Genomic DNA, 19,763 nt, shown 5'->3' on the forward strand with positions numbered 1-19,763 from the left:
AGACTCCAGTGCTCGTAGGTCCTGAAAGTAATTACAACTTTGGCTACCACATGCTGGGAAATTCAATTACATCCTTCAGGTGGTCTAAATGAGCAGAAGTGGGCCCTACCCCACACACAGGGAATTAAAGCAAAAAAAGCTCTTCTAGAAAATAACGGATCAGTACATCAGATTATTAGTACAGTTCTCTACCAAAAGTCTTGGTGCTTGTCTTATTCCCATGTTTTTTTCATTACTTCTGAGAAACTTCTAAGTAGCATCTAGTTCTGCATGTCCTAGATAACACTCATTGCTTTTCTACCTGGAGTTGAAAGAACCTGCTTTCAGGGAATGTCTATGCTTTACCTGGAGGAACAATACACTTTTAAGTAGCATTTGCTAATGTGACTAAGCCGTATCACTAATATCTGCAGCAGAGTTCTGCTGGGAAGCATCTGTATTTCCTTAAAGTCTGACTGGAAACTCTGTTAGCTCTAATGGCTGCCCCAGAGATGCTTCTACAGCACTGTGAGCTCTGAAGAGCAATCGCCTCCCTCTGTCTTTTCTTCCTTTATGTCTGGGGAAGAGTTTTTTACTGTAATACTAAAGACTGCAGCTTTGACTAGGTTGATAGCTTAATTCAAGAAGTTGTCACCCTCAATTCAAAAGTAACAATGCTGAAATAAAAATGTCCTTCCTTGTCACCTCTTGGAGATACAAACAAAGCCAAAGCTATTCATTTATTTTCTGTGGTCCCTGGGAGCTCTGAGGAACTGTATGTCCTGCTCTGAGGAGCCATCCATGGCTGTTTTCTTGCTGTTTTACAGCTGGTGATTTACAGCAGAGGTTGAAATCTTTAAGAGTAAACACTATAGTTTTATTTTACATTAAGGCTTTGCTGTGTCTCATGTTCCATTTAACAGAGTGCAGTGATTCTTAAATGGTTTAAAGGCTGTTTTCTCAGAGCAAGACCTTATAAAACAGTTGACTGTTTAATGTGAATTCCACAACAGAGCCACAACAATTCCCTCACTAAATTTTTGGAGGTCTAATAGCCATCTGGTAGAGCTGCGTGGCTTTGAGGGAGGTAAAAGGATCAAATTTAGATTGGAGACCTAGCTTGGGATGACTAAGTTAGGTGAGAGGAATCCCTACCAAGATGCTGCAACAGCTGCTGAGATTATTTGTGGAGCAGCCACCAAATGAAATGTAACACCAGATTTTCAATGGAGTACTCTACTGTTTTTAGAAATTAAGCTCCCCAGCCCTGTTCTTGTTTTGGAATTCATTTTAATGTTGAAGATGCAGGAAGTACTTTTGTTCATCACCACAAAGGAAACTAAGTGCCTAAGTCCCAGTGGCTTCAGTAGGAGTTAAAATCATTCAACCTTGGGACTTTGAACTCCATTTAGTTTTCTTCTCCAGTGATGATGTAAATAAATGTGAGCTTTAAATCTTTACATAATGGACAAATTGGTAGGTTCCATGAATATTTCTGAGCAGAATTCAGTGAAATCTGGGAGGAAATATCCTCTCCTGAGGCCTAGATTTGCTGGTATATGGAAGGAGATGTTGCTCCTTCCACTGATATTCCCTGGTGGAGCAGAGCAGCCCAAGTGCTGGGTGGTGGTTGTAGTGGGGTGCTGGTAACCCTCCTCTGTACACCTAACCCAGCCATGGGCCTCTCCACACTCCCCCTTTGTTGGCTAGCACTGGTTTAAATGTGGTAGATTTTTTTCTATCTTTTTTTCTATCCAGTCACACCCCGATGGCTGGATAGTAGCCATAAGCAAATAAATGGACCATGCTATCTGTGAGCTCTGAAATTAGCTACTGTTAGCAGTCATCTTACACTCCCTGTTACTGCACTGGTATCTAACTGGTTGGTATTGTCTGTTTTATTCCTCCTTATGCACACAGCCAAGCAGGACAATAGTATATAATTGACTAAATAGTTTTCAACAGACTGTCTGTACTCAGTGAAAACAGCCCCAAAGCATAAGACCGTTTGCTGTTCTGTTGTATTCATATCTGGAATGTACTAAACTATCACGTGTACATTTACTTACTATGAACATTAAGATTCTCACACACAAGCCATGCTAGTTCTAAAAACAGTAAACTCCTAGACAGCATTTCTTCTAAGAGTTAATATGACTGCTTACTGCTACACTTGATACACAATGGAGTAGGGAGAAGTTTCTTTAATTATTTAGAAGCTAAGAAAAAAGGGGGAAAGAAAGACTATTGAACGATCCCTGAAAGATTCTTAACCTTTCCCAGGCAAATATTTTGGATGAATTTTCTGATTTTAAGAAGAGAAGAGAATTACTCATCACATTTGTGACAGTAAGTTACAAGATATCCTGAACTGATAATTTAGCATGTAAAATCATAAAAGATTTAGCTGCCAAGTTGAAAAAAATCACAAAAAAATTGTAATTCCCTGAACTGTTATAATTGCTTACTACTGGCATGAAGCCAATGAATAAATTAATGTGGTAGGAAGCAATGGTTAGACAATGACTTATCTTAGTAGACTGTCAAGTGTTCACCAGCCATGTGGGTGAGCCAGCCATCCATCAATCACAATGTTATGCGACTGCTGGATACAGCTTTGCTCATACGGCTGGAGTGTTCTCCCTAGCACACCCCCTCGTAATGTACTCCCTACATTACGCCAGGCTGGGCACAGCATGATGGAGGCCCTTGTTTCCTGGCACCTCCTAAGAGGAGACGGTGTGGGCACAAGATGGCAAGGGCTCGGAGTCAGCTTCAAATGTTAACAGTAAAACAACAGCTGCAGAAAGAGACACTGTGCTGTAAACCAAGATGTAAACTGCTCTCAGAAAGGAGCCCAGCTGGAGTTCAAACAAGACGTGACTGCAGGTTTGAAAAGAACTTTTTGCCAGAAAACAGCTTGATCTTGACTGAAAGCGCATACCAAACTGAAGTTTCTCTAAGCAAAAGGTTGCATCTGACTGTGAGTGAAGTGATTAAACAACAGCTTTAAGGTTCAGCAACAAAAGTCTCAGCAGAATCTGAAGACATTTAAGGGGCCTGATGCTCCTTGTTTTACAGCATGACAAGGAGAGAAAAAATGTCTTCAGAAAAGAAATGGGAATGCACTGCATGTAAAAGCAAAATGGGGTTCACCCTGATCCTTCAGGACAAATATTCCTGCTCTTGCTCACCAGCAGCCGCTGCCTTTGTTTCCAGGGCTAAGTGCTATTTTAAGCACTTTGCAGTAGTTGAATAGCTAAACAACCTGCTGCTGCCAGAGCATGCTGAAGGCCAAGCAGTGGCAAAATAGGCTGCAGACCTAATTGACCCACACAAAGCCACTGGACATACTGTCTGTGGGCTTGTTTGGTTAATTTTTGAGGATTCTGCAGCTAGGTTGAAGCTTAATGGCCTTCAGCTGTGGGAGTGAGGAGTGGTTTTAGGAGCAGGAAGGTAGACAAAAAGGGAGGAAAGAAATTATTTGTTTCCCTCTGAAATTAAGAAGCGGCTGACTTTAGCTAAACTAAAAGCTCGCACTTGCACTCACAGATGCTCATCACGGGCAGAAGAAAAAATACAGGAAAGATTACCTAAAATGTTTAAATTCTGCAAATAGCCAAATTAAGAGAATTAGACTAGAACTTCACTTAACAGTGTATGTTATATAGGCATGACATAATACTACCTATTTTGGAGTACTTAAAAATTTGCTACAGTCCTTTTAAACCCCTCCAGAGAGACCTAGACAGGCTTGAACAGTGGACCCAGGTGAACACCAAACTCAAGTACAACAAACCAAGGTGCAACAAACCAAAGTACAAGGTCTTGCACCTGTGTGCTGGCAATCCCTGCTGTCAGTACAAGCTGAGAGACAAAAAGATGAAGAACAGCCCTGCCAGAAAGGAATTGGGAGTACTGGTGGATGGCAAGATGGACATGAGCCAGCAACGTGCCCTTGCAGCCCAGAAAGCCAACCGTATCCTGGGCTGCATCAAAAGAAGCATGGCCAGCAGGGAAAGGTAGGTGGCCCTGCCCCTCTGCTCTGTGCTGTTGAGGCCTCATCTGGAGTACTGTGTCCAGATGTGGAGTCCTCAGTACAGGTGTGGTGTAGACCTGTTAGAGCACATCCAGAGGAGAGCCACAAAAATGATTCAAGGGATGGAACATCTCTCCTTTGAGGACAGACTGAGAGAGCTGGAGCTGTTCAGCCTGCAGAAGAAAAGGCTCCAGGGAGTTATGACAGTGGCCTTTCAGTATCTAAAGGAGGTCTGTAAGAAAGAAAAGGACAGACTCCTTTACAGAGTCTGCTGTGATAAGAAAAGAGGAACTGGTTTCCAAACTGAAGGAGGGGACGTATAGATTGGATGTAAAGAAAAAGTGTTTTACAATAGGAGTGGTGAAGTACTGGAGCTGGCTGCCCAGAGAGGAGGCGAATGCCCCATCCCTGAAGACATATAAGGTCCGGCACTCTGAGCAGACTGACCTAGCTGTAAGTGTCCTAGTTCATTGCAAGGGAGTTGGACTAGATGGCCTGTTAGGGTCCCTTCCAACTCAAACGATTCTATGATTCCATGAAAATCCTTGCCCTTGCTGACACCAGCACAACAAGCATCTGCCCTTTCACATCACATGGCTTGGTGCCTAGATGATGTTGAATCAAAGCCTCAGCGCAATTGAACAGTCTCTGGGATATCCCTGTTCATAGTTACTTCATTGTTTGGCATGGCATCAAACAGCAATAAGCAAAGCAAATGAGCAAGCAAAGCGTGACAAGAGGATGCCTCTCACCAGCTACCCACAGCTCCCACGGTCTTTCCTGTCTGTGTTTGTTTTGGGGGGAAATGAAGCATCTCAGTCAGGGCACACTTAATAGGCAGAACTAGCGCAAGAAAGCCTTGTAATATGTGTCTAGTGACATGCTAGGCAGAAATGACAGTAACCTGATGGAAATATATGGAAATTCAACATCCTGCCTCTCCATCCCCCCTCGCTACCCCCTGGTATGCATGACTTTGAATCTGCTTTTGAGAGCTCCTGCAGTGCAGGGGCTGCCCATCCATCTGGCAAGGTTACAAACACATTTCAGCGCTGTCTGCAACGAGCCTGATGTAACCTCTCTTCTCCAGCCCCTGCTCTCCTCCTCCCGAGCTTTGTGTGCTGCAGAGGAATGAGGACGGGCAAAGCAAAACCAATGAACCGCAAAGAATCACGGGGCCCAAACTGCCCAGTCCCACGAGGGAAAGGGGGGTGGGGAAGCAGGAAAGGGAGAAAGGGGAGAGAAGGGGAGAAAAAAGAGGGGAAAACACACAAAGAGCTCGCAGTGGAGGGGTAGTGGAGGAGTAATAAGAAAGCCAGCAGGGACAGGCTGCACCCTCGCTGCAGGGCTTAACACTGAGTTATGGCTTGCTTTGCAGCTATGTTACATTTGTCAAAATCTCTGGTTCTGGCTGTCGAGGTATTTTCATGATGCTTGCTCATGACAGCAGCCAGCCTGTCACTAACTTCCCCTCTCTTCTCCAGGGCAGTAAAGGAGAGAGAAGGCCTTTGTTTGTCAGTTGTCATTTTTTTTTTTTTTCCTCTGGGAGCTTTTCCATAGCCAGGTCATAGAGTAACCCCTGTTATATAGGAGGCACCATGCACTGCAGGTATTGATGATTGTTATGGCAGGTGTGGTAAAATTCTGCAGTTCCCATGTTAATCAAGAATTGCCTTTACTTTAACTAAGAGCTGAAGTGTAGATTTAGTTATTCAACAATTTATTTTGGTTTCTCTCTGGCACTAAGCAAGCTACAATGTACACATTAATCAGAAGTTCTACAGCCCATGACTTTAGGATATTTTATTAAAAATTAGCTAAGAAAAAATGGAAATATTCAGATCTCCTTCTGATACAACCCCATAGAATAGCTGTTTTTATGTCAAGAGCCAGGACACAGCATGCAAATACGTGGGTCAGCACTTAGAAATAAAACAAACTTGTTTCTGTTTCTCTAAGAAAGAAATTTATATTATCCTCACAATTTATGGAGGAAGTTTCTGCCTTACTAGCTTGACTCCTCTGAATGAGAAGAATAACAGGGAAGCTTTTCTAAATAATCTGCTCAGGGAATATTCACCTTAGACCTCCCCCAGCAATTTGAGGGGCAGCTGGACATAGGAACACTGGAGAAGACTGATGTCCAGAAGCCAGCTTCATAGAATCACAGAATCATAGATTGGCTTAGGTAGGAAGGGACCTTAAAGATCATCAAGCTCCCACCTCCCTGCCCCAGATTCTCCTTCTGATCCTGGGTGCAACTTGAAAGCATTGTTCAAATACAGGTGCCAGCCCAAGTGGCCATACATCTGCACTAGGGGCATCAAATGTGTTAGCAGTGAATGTAGGAACATCTCAGCAATTTTCCATCTCAGTTTTTTTTCCAAGAGCAAGTCATGCTCTGACTCAGCCTCACTAAAAATAAGCCCTTCAAAAATTAAATAAATTCCCCTCTGCCACAGCTTCCAAGACTGCAGAGATTCCTGACCTCACATGAGCCCCTAGCAGCCTTCCACTGACTTAAAAAAAAATTCCTTCTTTTGACCTTCACTATTCATCCACTGCATTGCTAATACTAAAAATGAAGCACTTGAAAAGGCAGGGAGAGTGGTTGTGTAGCCATTTGTTTTATTTTACTTGGAACTTCAAGGACAGTTTGAAAAGAAAGGTGTGGACTGCAAAACTCCCTGTCAGGTCTGCAACCCTTATCAAATCGGTGGTTCAACTCCAACAAAAGGAGCAATATTCTTTGGCCCTGCTGTTCTGTATTGCAAAGGCAGATAAAACAGAAAACGTTCCCCATCATTTCTGAAATTAGCCCCACTTCCCCATTTCTTTCTAACAGGAATTGAAGTTGAGTAGTGGTTACTCTCTGCTGAAGCGCACAGGCTACTGCAAAATCAAAATTTGCTTGTATAACTACAGAGGAAGATCATGTAGCTGCTTGCAGCCTTTCATATCTATTAAACTTAATCCAGTTTGCCAGGCAACAAATAAGAGATGGGATCACTCTTGTGCTGTATTATTCTACTTAAGGGCCTGTTAACAATTTGCTATTGTTTGAAAAAAATTGCATGTCATCGGTATTAGTCACACTCTCCTTCCCAGGAACATAACCTTAATTACCCTTACTAGGTTTGCGTGCCTGATGTGTTTGGTCCCACCTATTTTGCTTGTGAACCTGTTATTTTCAATCACTGCATTAAAAAGAAGTACTTAATTATGATGATCATGTTGCTTCTTCATAAAATGCCATGATACTTATTTTCCTCTAGGCAGCAAGGATGATCAGAGTATTTTGACTGCTTTGTTTGGAACAGTTACTCACAAACTGTAGATATAGATGGTTCAAAAAACAGAAAAATAAATTGACCCAAATGTTTTGTCTCTTTTTTTTCCTCCTTGAAATTAGATGGATTTACAATGCTCCGTATATATATATGTATATATATTTACCTTTGCTGCTTACTAGAAGTTCCCTAACACCTGCTCCCTTTCTTTCATCTCCACTGCAAGACACATACAACTTTATGAAGACATCTCTTGTCTATTATCATGTACAAAAGGTCACAGGGGAAAAGGATCTATAGAAAGTTGTTTACTTTTCCAGAAGACAGTGTTTTTTGGATTGGTGCTTGCTTTGTCACCAAAGATGTCATCTTTGTACTCCATTTCCCATCAGCACTCTTTGCAGCTTAAAGTGTGTTGCAGTCATTAATATGAAAAATTGCTTGAGGAGATTAGATCATTTAGCACGGTATTCGACAGTGCAGGTTCTTGCAAGCTCAGACTGTCCCAAAGGTGATATGTGCCTTAGTGTTCTCAGCACAGGCATTGCTGGACTGAAGTTCAAGAGAACCACTGGGTGAAGCTGAAAATATCCTGCTCCTGCCGTAGGCAGGCTGATGAAAATGTCCCAAATACCAGTCGTTACTGGAAAAAAAACAGAACTAAAGAGTTTTGTTAACATTGCCAAATTAAGTTCTCAAAAAGCAGGTAATTAGAAATGCATCATGTCCAAAACTACTTATTGCCCACATCTCTTTTTTTTTTGTCACAGGAGCTGTTCCAGTAATTGTGCAGTGTGTGTCATGCTCACTCAATGGGCAGGTGCTCAGTATTTTCTGTTTCCTGCACAGCCTTGTGCAAGTGAAACCTACTTCACTGCATACTGTGCAAACTCTCCTGAAAACTGGGTGTTTCCTCACATGGCTGTCCACCCTGCTGAGCACTACTACAATCTTTGAACCTATCTTATATGTCAGAATGACAGTTCCCAAGCTGTTTTTGCCCATACTACAAGCCTCCTTGTCTCCCTTATAAAATAAAGAAGCATCACCTGTGCTAAATTTGGTTTAATCACTGTGTCGAGTCTGACCCAGGATTTCTTTGATTGTTGTAGGGACAGAATTGGATTTTTCAAAGTAGTGATCTGTTGCTCTAGCCTCGAGAGAAGCTTTTAATTTCCTGTATTTCAGTGCCTAATTCATCCTATACCTTCCAGTTTCTCTAACAGTTGAGGTTTTTCCCTTTCCTAGTCAAATCCATTTTCCCTCCTATCTTGAGTTATGCTCCCTGGCTTTCCCCTCAACAAGGTGTTGCACTTGGGTCGGGATAATCCCAGATGTGTGTACAGACTGGGAGAAGAACTCACTGAGAGTAGTCCTATAAAGCAGGACTTTGGTATTCTGGTGGATGAGAAGCTGAACATGAGCCAGCAGTGTGCTCTCACAGCCCAAAAGGCCAACAGTATTGTGGGCTGCATCTAAGGAAGGGTAGCCATCTGGGAGTGGGAGGTCCAGCTTTGCACAGCACCAGCTTCCCTTCCTCCCCTCCCTTGTCGCTCCCTCCATTCCCAGATTCTCCTCACAGACAGAGTCTCACAGGGACACAGGGCAGCAGCCATCACACTGGCCAATTACCACAGTAGTTGAGCATGGAACACTTGTTTCAGCATCCAAAGTGTTGCAGGAGACCCAGGGAGACAGATATAGCTCCCCAGTGCTGCTAGCATCTTAATAGTTAAACTAAATTAAATAAATAAAATGGCCACAGGTTCATAAATACAAGCACTGGTGCTGCAAAGCAGATTTTATCAAGCTGTTTTCGCTCCATAGTGGGGAGTACTCAAAGACTACTTCAATAATAGCAAAAATTTCCAATTACAGATGTGCTGCAAAGTGGGAACCTAATAGAAAGGTAACAAGGTGCAAGTACATGAACTAATCTGTATGTTTATTTTTCAGATGTGGCCATTTGTTGCTTTTTTTCCTTCTTATAGTCAGATATAAAACAGAAAAAAAGGTGAGAAAAATGATGTATAGAGGACCTAGTACTTCCAGTTCCTTGAAATATCTGCCCAAAATTTTGAGTTACAAATAAATCTATGTGAATAAAGACCATTTATTTAGACCATTTATTTTTTTCCTTTGGGATAACATCATATTTTCATCTCTGTACAGTTTGAACTGCGGGTTATGGTTGCATTTTCCTTTAGCTACACTCAGTGTTTATTTCTCTTTTTCTGCTTTTGCCTTAGAATCATTCCTGGCACTGACATAGTTATATTGCAGTTTTATGGATGAAAAGAAATACGTATTTCTCTCGCTTTTTCCCTGCTATTCTATCTGTAAAATTTTTTTCATCCTGTTGAAATAAACAAAAAAACAGGCAATAAATCACCTGACAGCACATAAAAGCTGTAAGCAGAAGACTTTGCAAGTGTTAGTTACTAGTTTTGAAAGTCTCCATAAATAGCTATTGAGAATTGAGAAATGTAACAAAATTATCACAAGCATGTGGAAAAAAAAAAAAGAGAGAAGTTGATATATAAGTGCATATGTTGAGGGAAGTTTGGGCGTTTTCACTAACTTCCAATTTCACCTTACTACCACGGAGCAACATTAGCTCCATGCGCCCTTATAATTTATTTGTGCTTCACCAGGCAAACACTCCTTCTTTTAATAAAATGAAGACTTAGCAGTCCAGAGCTCCCTACAAGATTCTTTACCTGGTGAATACCAACCACAGGTCACTGCCTCAGGACTGAAGGGCTCTGAGCAGGGAGGCCTGGTTGGTGGTTCTGAGACATCAAAGACCTCAGTAGCATCTGCTGCAAGCTGCTGCCAACGCACCTGCCTGCCTTCCAACACTGAGAACACAGTGAGATTTCTACTGAAGGCTGGCTTGTGCTAAGAAAAATGATGGGAACTGAGATTTTTCAAAGGCAAGAACCTACTCTCTTTTGATTATCTCCTAAAAAGGTCCAATAATCAAATGATGGCAATTGTCGAGGGTTTTTTACTCTGTGAACAATATTCTGTGTGCTGCTCATTACAAAACATTAAAACACTTTGAATATGTGAAGCATACAATGAGCAATTAATACAGGACTAGACCAGAGCCTAACAGGCCACCTGAAAGAAGCTGTCTGTCCAGCTTACTAGGTCAGCAAAAGAATGGAGTTGGGGAAGCAATGGCTGCACCTCATCGAGGACAGAGCAAAACTCATTAGGTCTTGTGGATTCCTTCCCAGTGTTCCCAGGACTAGGACAGCATTAGTGACAGTGACAGCACCACTTTTGTGAGTCTAAAGTGATATCTTCTGCTCACAGGAGAAAAGTTTGAGCTTGCCTTCATCTTTTTGACTCATGTCACCAAAGGCAAGTGGATCTTCTGGGAAGAAGAGAGTTGCAGTGCTACACATTTTATTCTGTAACAAGTACATTTAGGGAAGTGAAAACAAGTCAGCTAATGGTGAAAAATCAGCGAGCATAAGTTAAAATGTGTTTAAACTCTATGCAGATGCCCTTGTTTGGGAATCAAGAAGTTATCCTCAAGACAGGATTATGTTACAGTGAGAATACAGTGCATGTCTGAATGCAGATTCTCACCTGGAGATTTAACACATCATGCACCCAATGTAATTCACATTGTATGCTATCACTACACATTGAGTTGAATTGCTATATAGTCATTGATTGTAACTCATGTTTACATAATCACAGTGTGACAACTCTTATCTTTGTGCTCCATCCCTTCTTCCATTTCTGTCTCTGTTGAAGGAAGGTCTTCAGTCAATGCCAGAACCCTTCTATCATGTGTATATGTGTACTCTGCCTATCACTGATTATATACAGTCCCATGACATTACCACAGTACAGCCAATACAAGTCAGAAAGTATCCCTTCATGGTATCCAGCACATATTTTGTATAGCTCACTTCTAAGAATAAGGATTGAAGTTAAGACTTGAGTTTGGTATGTATGATAAGACATGAGCTCTGCAAAATGGCAGGTTGGACAGAAACACCTATCCGTGCTAGCTTCAGAACTGAAGCTTGTATCATAACTTTATGCTATCACTATTGCTATAGTTAATTAGTTCTCTTGACAGACAAGACTAATTAACTTAGGTTCAGCCCTGCTACCTCGCAGCTATACATCTTAAGGGAATCAACATTTGTTACGGCTGATAACTTGCAGCCCATGTTATGTGTTGGCCTGAGACAAACCAATGGAGCCTGCGTTTCCTGGCACTGTGCTACCATGTGAACTCCGAGGTAATCCTGAGATCCCTGGCAGCATTTTCTGGTTATCAGGAAAGAAGTAGCCAGAATAATACTTCAGAGTCCATGTGCAATCTTTTGTAGCATTCTAATCCACTGTCTGAAAACAAGTCTCCCACTTTACTTTTTTTTTTTCCCTTAGACACGATCAGAATTTTTTTCCCTGACAATATATTGATTGAATGTACTGCAGTTTCATTGACATTCACATGTTAATTCCACTCTTGTCTGACATCACAGAAACTTTTGCTTCCTTATGCAGTGTAAATTAGCTTCAGCTCAATTAACCTTTTGACATATTGTTTTTTTCCAATTTCTTTTCAGACCAGCTAGTTTTCCTTTAGACCATCAGCACTAACCTTCTTTGATGAACACTTCCCCACCTTGCAATACTGCTCTGTTTCAACAGTGGCAGATATGACTCAAGGGTACAAAGCCACTTTACCATATGTTTTTCTCTAAGAAAGGCAGCTGAGTGCTGTGGTGCCTGAAATACTCTGGCCTTCGGACCAGAAACTCTGCTTTATTTCATTTAAAAAGAAATTAGAGAAGGGAAGAGCACAAGAACGGGGGACACTGATGTGCATTTTGTGAACTTACTTTTCCATTTAATGTCTATACAAGGAAGAATTTTGCTCGTGTTATCAGGGCTGTGTATATATGATGCAGTATACTGAAGCAGTTTACCCTATTTATCTTCATTAACTCCTTTCCTTTAAGTTCCCCCTAATTCAAAAAGGCAAGCTGTGCTCATTATGGTCAAGAAGGGTATTATTGCATGTGAAGAACACACACATTTCTAATGGTGAGTTCCTACTTAATTGAATTCAACGAATGACAACACCATGACATTGCTAAGATTAATGACTCAATAATTTTTGAGACAAGGCAAAACGTGAAGTAAATTGATTGCATTATTTTTTTTCCTTGGGAACACCACTGCATACTAGCTCAGCAGTGTCCTGAAGGGGACTCATTGCTGTTATACAATGAAGACCCACTACCCCTTCTCTGTTCCAATATTGCACTCTGACATTACTTTGGAGTAACTTCTAATGTAATTTCCTAGTTGCAGAGATGCAGGCTGAAGATAATTGTGCTGAGATCTCAACAGACCAAATGATTAATGCAGAGGGCTTTTTGGAGTGGAAACTTCAGTTATTATTAGATTATTCAAGAGAAGAAGGTGCCAGAGCATGGAATAGAGAACTGCAATGACTGCACATTTCACTCTTGAAAAAATATGAATAGATTTTCATTTCTGCCATCTTGTTAACAGCACTCATTCACTCAAAAACCTCTTCTTTCCTAAATGCAATGTCAGTTGTAACATCTTGCTTGCAAAGCCATTTGCAGACAATGTGATGGCTTCTTTTTCCCTACGTGACTTCAGTTCACAGTGAGTTTCACATAGTATATGGAGCAGCATCTGTTGAAAGAGTTTCTGTAAAATATAAAAACTGGGTTTGATATTGCACAACATCATCTGCAATATCATATATATTTTTTACAAGATAGTAATGGCAAAACAACAGTTGCGAATCTAGTGGGCATTTAGTATTTTCTAGTACAGAGGAATAGTGTTCTGTTAGTAGGAGTCTGTGACAAAGGCAAGTATTCCCAAGCTAGAATTTCACTAATTATGAAATGGACTATTGATGTTAACTAGAGGATCCTGAGAAATAGAAAATACAGAAGTAAGGTCATTTTCCTCTGATAACCTGGTGTCCAGAAAAGAATGGCAGGTTTGACAAGAATATTTCCTCAAGAAAGCTAGATGTGTTTTGCACATGGAGTATTTCAACTTTGGATGAAGGAAAAGTGGTTTCAGTTTTAGCCTTCTACCTTTCCCTCCCTTGGGAGTATGGGGAGTGAGAATGAAAGCAGCACTAGCTACATGGCAAAGAAACTTCATCATATGCTGAAGATAAAAGAAAAACATTAAATTGTTGAGATCCAAAGAGGATCTTTAGTGGGAAGAGTAATCTTAAGAGTACATTTTTATTACTTTATCTGTTTGCAATTTATTGCAAATACTTTTGTCTTCAATTTCACCTAATAATAAAACTATCAAGGTAAATGCTAAGTGACATCATGTCCTTCAGCCAGGTTTTGGAGACCCACAGAGCAAGGGTTGAACCACACTGGATACACAACACTGGATTACTCCTACAGAAACTGCCGAAGAGCCTATACCTCTGAGAACCTAGGTCCTTAGAGATTATCTGCCTACTTCTAGCTAGAGGTTGTTTTATTGCAAAAGGGCTCTAAATATATAGGCTCTGGGTGGTACTTCAGGTGGAGTAACAGCATAGGAGAAAAGACCTGAGTTCAACACTACTGCTATGTGATAGGTCTTTGAAATGTAATGTAAGGGAGTTGTTCATGGGACTGTTATTTAGGAGCACCTGAAGTGCACACTTTAGTCTTTATTTGCTGTTTAAATGAAGAGAATTTCATCACTGCAGACATTTATTTGAAGTACAATTTTGGTTCTGCCCCAGCTTGTCTTGTTTTGTAATGGCCAGTATCAAAGAAAAATAAGTATTTTCAGTCTGAAAAGAGATTGTATTCTACCTTGGTGGCTAATGTGATCTCTTTGGTTTAGTGTTATCCCATTACCTTGCTATACAACTGCAGGCCATCTCACCCAGATCAAAGTGCACATGAGATGACAAAGTGCACAAGAGCAGGGAAAACTGCTTCTTTCAATAATATTGCAGCAGCACAGAGAGTTTATGACCCCGAAAAGATGGAGACTTATAGTCAGGGACAACTGAATCATTACAAGCTTTGAAGGAAAAAGGGAAAGGACAAGCTTTCCCTGAAAAATAAATAAACTTGCAGTGTTCAAATATCTTTTGGTATGAGCTGATGATCAGCATGCAGGGAGTAAGACTCCACTGCAGAAGCAGAACTTGTGCATTCAAGGAGTCCTGTGACAGTGCTCTTACATGTCTGTACAAAGTTTTGCTGTACACTTCTTGTCACATTTTCCTAAACGCCCACTCTTTCATTTGGGGAACAGTCATCTCTGCAGTTCGATTTTCAGGCACGATGTTTCTGGGTAGTGCTGGAGGCTCAAAAGTCTGTATGAAGCTTATGGGAACTGAAGTTAAAGACCATTCCTGAAAATCAGAGCATGGGTGCCAAAAGCCTGATGTTCAGAAGCAATAAAAATGTTGATATTTCAGGAGATCTAGTCATGGACAGACTGACATGAATGTGATGTTTGGCCTGGAATCCCTGTCTTCTAAAGGGCTTGCTAGGAAAGAAGTATGCTAGTAATGTAGTTTGACCCTAAGCAGAGGAAAATGAGCTTAAATGTAGTCCATGGTCCATGAGAGTTTGCTCCATCAGTACTTTCCAGTGCATCTGGAAGTGGAGGGAAGCAGGGTAGTAAAAATCAGCACTGGCTAAAAGCTTCCCAGGCAAGTAGCAATCTATAGAACTGGTCTTACTCCTCTTGTCACTGTGGAAACGGGCAGAATGGGGACAATGATTGTCCTGGCAATAAAGGCTGCCCTTTAATAGCCAGTTCCTTATACACTTTGACTTTCTCTAGCTGTCAGGAGTGCCAGGAGCCAGCCTGGTTTCCAGGGTAGTGATATAGGTAGAGCAGGCAGATGGGAAACTAGGCAAGAGTCTGAGCTAGTGAGTTGTGACTCTCTGAGATGCCCTGCCCTCCCACCCTCATCACTGCTGGTTTTGACTTTCCAACTATTTTTTCACCCTTCTCACACATTCATTGGAGTTAAAGTTTTCCATAAATTCTTGGTTGCCAAAGGAGAACATCTCCGATGGATTCTTCATTGAAGTGGCAGAAGCAGGCAATACTTAAGGGAATGCAGATACAATACATAAGGCTCTGAGTTTTACTGTGAGATGAAAGGCAGAGATTTCATCAGTGTTACATTTGCCATCATTAATAAGTAGGAAAAAAAAATCCTTCTGACAATTCCAGTCTTGGCTTCCTACTAGATTTAGGTCAGATATGACTCCAGTAACATGACAGTTGTGGAAAAAGTAATAATTGCTCCTTTTTATTTTGTAAGTGAGAAACCTGCAAATGCTCAGCTCCTAATTAAATAATGATTATAAAGTGTGCAAGTGGAAGAGGCATCCAGGTGGATTTCTGGTGCTCAGTTGTGTGCTGTCAATGCCTTCACTGAGTTCAGTTCAGACAATAGCTAGATTAGACAGAGTTTTCCCCCTTTGCTCTTCTCCTTGAACCAGAGACAGCATGGGTACTGAAATGAGACTCCATTCTACTACCACTCTTTGGCTTATTCCTTGATGCAGCTAATCTGGAAAGAGAAGACTATGAGAGTCAGCACCTCTTCTATTTTCCTTGATCTATGCTAAAAAACACATCATCTACCCAATTACACTATCTGCGTTCTTTTCAAATATGCCTGAACCCTTCAGGGCTTCACAAGCATCAGAGTTTGCCTAGTGTTTTGTCCACTCTAAGTGGTGTTGTACTGCAGCTCAGGATGGAAGGTAAGCTACAGCAGGAGGCTTCCAGTAAAAATGACCTGTCTAAGTTGGGTTGTCCTTTGCTTTGTGTCAATACATAGAACAGCACTATCAGGAAATCTTGATAAGTCTTCCCATATAATCCTATAAGGAAAAACACTGCCTGTAGTATTTCTGGGTTATGCTCAGAAGAGTAAGACAAACACTGAGTGCTGATTTAGGTGAAGTCAGACATGGTTCATAAATGCACAAGTCTTACACTGATTGCAGTAAGTGTGGAACAGAGCTTACCACTAAGAAGAAACTGACTTGGGATTCAAGATGCCTTTATAGAGTTCTGGCATCAGCTTTCTTATTGACAGTGTCTGATGGACTCAGAATGATGAAGAACATTTCCAAAGCCACAGTAAATACTATTTTTATTCAAGAGATAATTTGCATAAATTCTTCCAAGTGCCTAAAACAATAGGCATAATATAAGCAGCCTTCAAGGAGTCTCTGGATAAATTACAAATAATAAATGGTGGGATGCTGGCACTGTGTGACACCTTTCATCCAAATAAGCCAATGTTCTCAAAATACTGGACAAGTCCAGTACATCTGTATAATCACAGATGGCCTGGGTACAGGAACATTATCTGTCCTGCAGACTATGAGGAAGTAGGGAGAAGAAAGTAAGAAGTAATGCCCCAGAGTAGTGGGTCTGGGCCATGCCTGGAAGCATTACAAGCACATCCAGAAGACCAGGGAGTAACAGCTCATGCTGAAAAACATCTTCCGGCTTTGAAGTCACTGGTGAAGGGCCAGCTCAGGATACAAGATCTGAGGCATGCTCCTGAGTGGGTATTTCTCTTTGCCTGACTGCCTTTAGTGAGGCTGTAGAGGAGGAGAGTTGTGTGTTTATGTGTGCATGGGTGCAGCTCACTCAACCATCACTAAACCACAGTCTGCTCTGAAGTGGTAGACAGATGCCTCTGAACTGGATGTGTGTCTACAAAAAATGCTGGTGATAGTACTTCACTCAAATAAGATATAAGGAAACTGAAACATGTAACCTGCAATAACATAGCTGGAACTCAACCAGAACAATCAAGGCAATAACCTTCCAGTACTTCTATGAAGACTGATGTGGCAGGTGAAAGAGCTCTACAAATGCCTAGATAACTTGTAGATAGCAAACTCTCTTCTGGCACTGGTTTACTGCAATAAGTGGGAAGGAAAAAAGCTAACTGCTGACCTACATCTCATGGCACCTACATTTGCCTTATGTCCAGGGAAAGCCTCGAACTCACCTCATCATGATATTCAGCTGTGTATCAGTGCGAGACTGTGAGGTAGTCTGTGGAAGAGAAAACACAACTGTATAATAAAATGTGCTACAAATAAAGTAACAGGCCAGAGAATAATGATAAATAGCCAAGTAGCATGGAAATGATCATTTTACTAGTTTGAATTACAATGTACCAAGGGAATTGTCATTGAGTCCAGTTTTATTAATGCAATACATAACTGATTCAGAGGAGGCAAAATGCAAACTCCCTCCAGAATTAGTTTAACCAGTGTGAATTTGCGGGTAGACCAGGCCTCAGTCAGAACAAAAGAGAAAATAATCCCCTTGTAATGCAGCATTTAACACCTAGCAGGCAGGTGATAATTGCTTCAGTCCAAGGGGATTAGCACATTGTAACCTCATTATATTGCAAAACGTAACTTCCCTACATGGGGTTGTCTACATGGAAAACTTACAGTGGCATAAACAAAGGCATGAATTTAAACTGATTTAGTTTTACTGGAATAATTCCTGGTGTGAATTTATTTCTTAGGAAAGAAGAACGCATTTTATTTGTAGTGATTGTTTTTTTTTGTTTGGTTGGGTTTTTTTTTCTCCCTTTTTTCCTTCCCTGCCGTTTAGTCAGTGGTGTTTTGGAATTAATTTAAGATAAATTGAAAACTACCATTTTTCTTGAACAAGAACATTCACACAAAAGGTCTGATATAAACTATACTTTTTAAGTCAAGCTAAATTGTTTTAGGAATGTAACTGCTAAAATTTTCTTCTATAAGCAAACTTTAGTCAAAATGAAACATTACTTCAAGTGGATGGCATAGTTTCAGGGTACATTAATAGGCCCTGAATTAATGTTGCCTCTACATGTCATGATGACGTTAATATTTCTGTATATCCAGACAGATCAGATGCTTTTACAATAATCTTATAAATAAATAATTGAGAGGGGAAAAAAAAGGAGGGAGGAACAAAACAAAACAAGAAAGAGGAAGGATTCCTTTTGTCCATTTTGAGGAAGGATCAGTAGAAGGGTGGGAAGTGAGAGATGGCAGGTTGCCTCCATCTAGAAAGATTTAGACTGATGTCAGCTGACTGTGAAACCACACGGTGTTTTTCTTATATCCTGGGTATGGTAACTTAAGTTGTTTAAAAACCAAACACTCAGTCTGAATTAGAATTTCAGCCTTTTTCAGTTGCCAGTCCCTATGGTCTATTGACCTGCCTTAAGCACTCAGCTTAGTTGATTCTATTTCTCTTCATTATTTAATGCCAGATGAGACAAACCCCACCCTGAATGTCGACTGAAATATGCTGAAATATGCTGAAACTACTCAGTCAGCTTCCCTTCATATATTGTGATTTTTAAGAGTTCACTCAAAATGAGGGACACTGGATGTCAGAGAAGCCCCACTCCTCCACCCCCTCTCCACCAGTTAATGAAACAATAACATTCCTAAACTAAAGAAATATATGGTTGGGGAATCCTTTTTTATTAACTGGCAAGTGTGCCTAAATACATGCAGCTAAGTATGAATGCATTTAGGGAACACTCATACGCTGAAATACTAGACAAATATGCATTCTTGCTAAAGCAAAATTTTTTCTGATGCTAGAGGGAGTTTTGTCATAATTAGTGGTGCAGGACCAGATGCACGGGATACTTGCAACCTGAAGATATATGGAAAGAGAGCAATTACCAGTTGTTCCTCCACTAGAGTTGGTAATATTCAATATTCTTTTTAATGGCTTAGACAAATAATAACAAATACTGTAAAATAAATAAAAATGAAAACAACGTCAGAGCAATAGCTAAAAATCTTAGGAGGACTTGTTCAGAATGATCTTAAATTGGAAAATAATAAGAAGTAAAAGAGATGTAATTTCAGAAGTATAAATGCAGACTACTCCTTAAATTACCAAATGTTAAAATATGAGGAAGCAATGGCAGGGCAGAGGCTCTGCTGGAAAGGAACAAGTGGTTAGAATGGATCATGACAACATGAATGAACAATGCAAACATCCGCAAAGAGAGGCAGAATGTCATCCGTAGGGTACATGAAATCACCTTTACTTCCTTCTCTATTTTCTCAGAGCTTCTGCAAGATTAGCATATCCAGTTTGGCAAATCAGACTTCAGGAAAAGTAAAAAGAAAGAAAAGGCAGAGAAGACCAATACAAACAGCTGGACATTTAAGATGCTTGGCTAAAGAGGGGCAAAAAGATCTGTATACAAACAGAGGAAACTGGCAAGAAGGTGAAGATATTCAGATTAAAAATAAACAAACAAAAAACCCAACAACACTAGATGTAAAATATGAATTTGTAATCTATTCTTTGTGAGTACTTGGGCCAGATTAAGAAGTAGTGGGCTATAATTGCAGCAAGGGAAATTTACTCTAAATATTAGGAAA

The 19,763-nt window shown here is 40.7% G+C and overlaps 1 protein-coding gene across 1 annotated transcript in view; it reads left to right on the top strand.

The window, feature by feature from the left end:
* Positions 1-19,763, top strand: part of DISC1 (DISC1 scaffold protein) — a 278,866-nt gene that overhangs the window by 220,959 nt on the left and 38,144 nt on the right. The window lies entirely within an intron of this gene.

The sequence above is a fragment of the Tympanuchus pallidicinctus genome, unplaced genomic scaffold (assembly GCF_026119805.1).
Source record: "Tympanuchus pallidicinctus isolate F22 unplaced genomic scaffold, pur_lepc_1.0 scaffold1, whole genome shotgun sequence".
Lineage (NCBI taxonomy): Eukaryota > Metazoa > Chordata > Aves > Galliformes > Phasianidae > Tympanuchus > Tympanuchus pallidicinctus.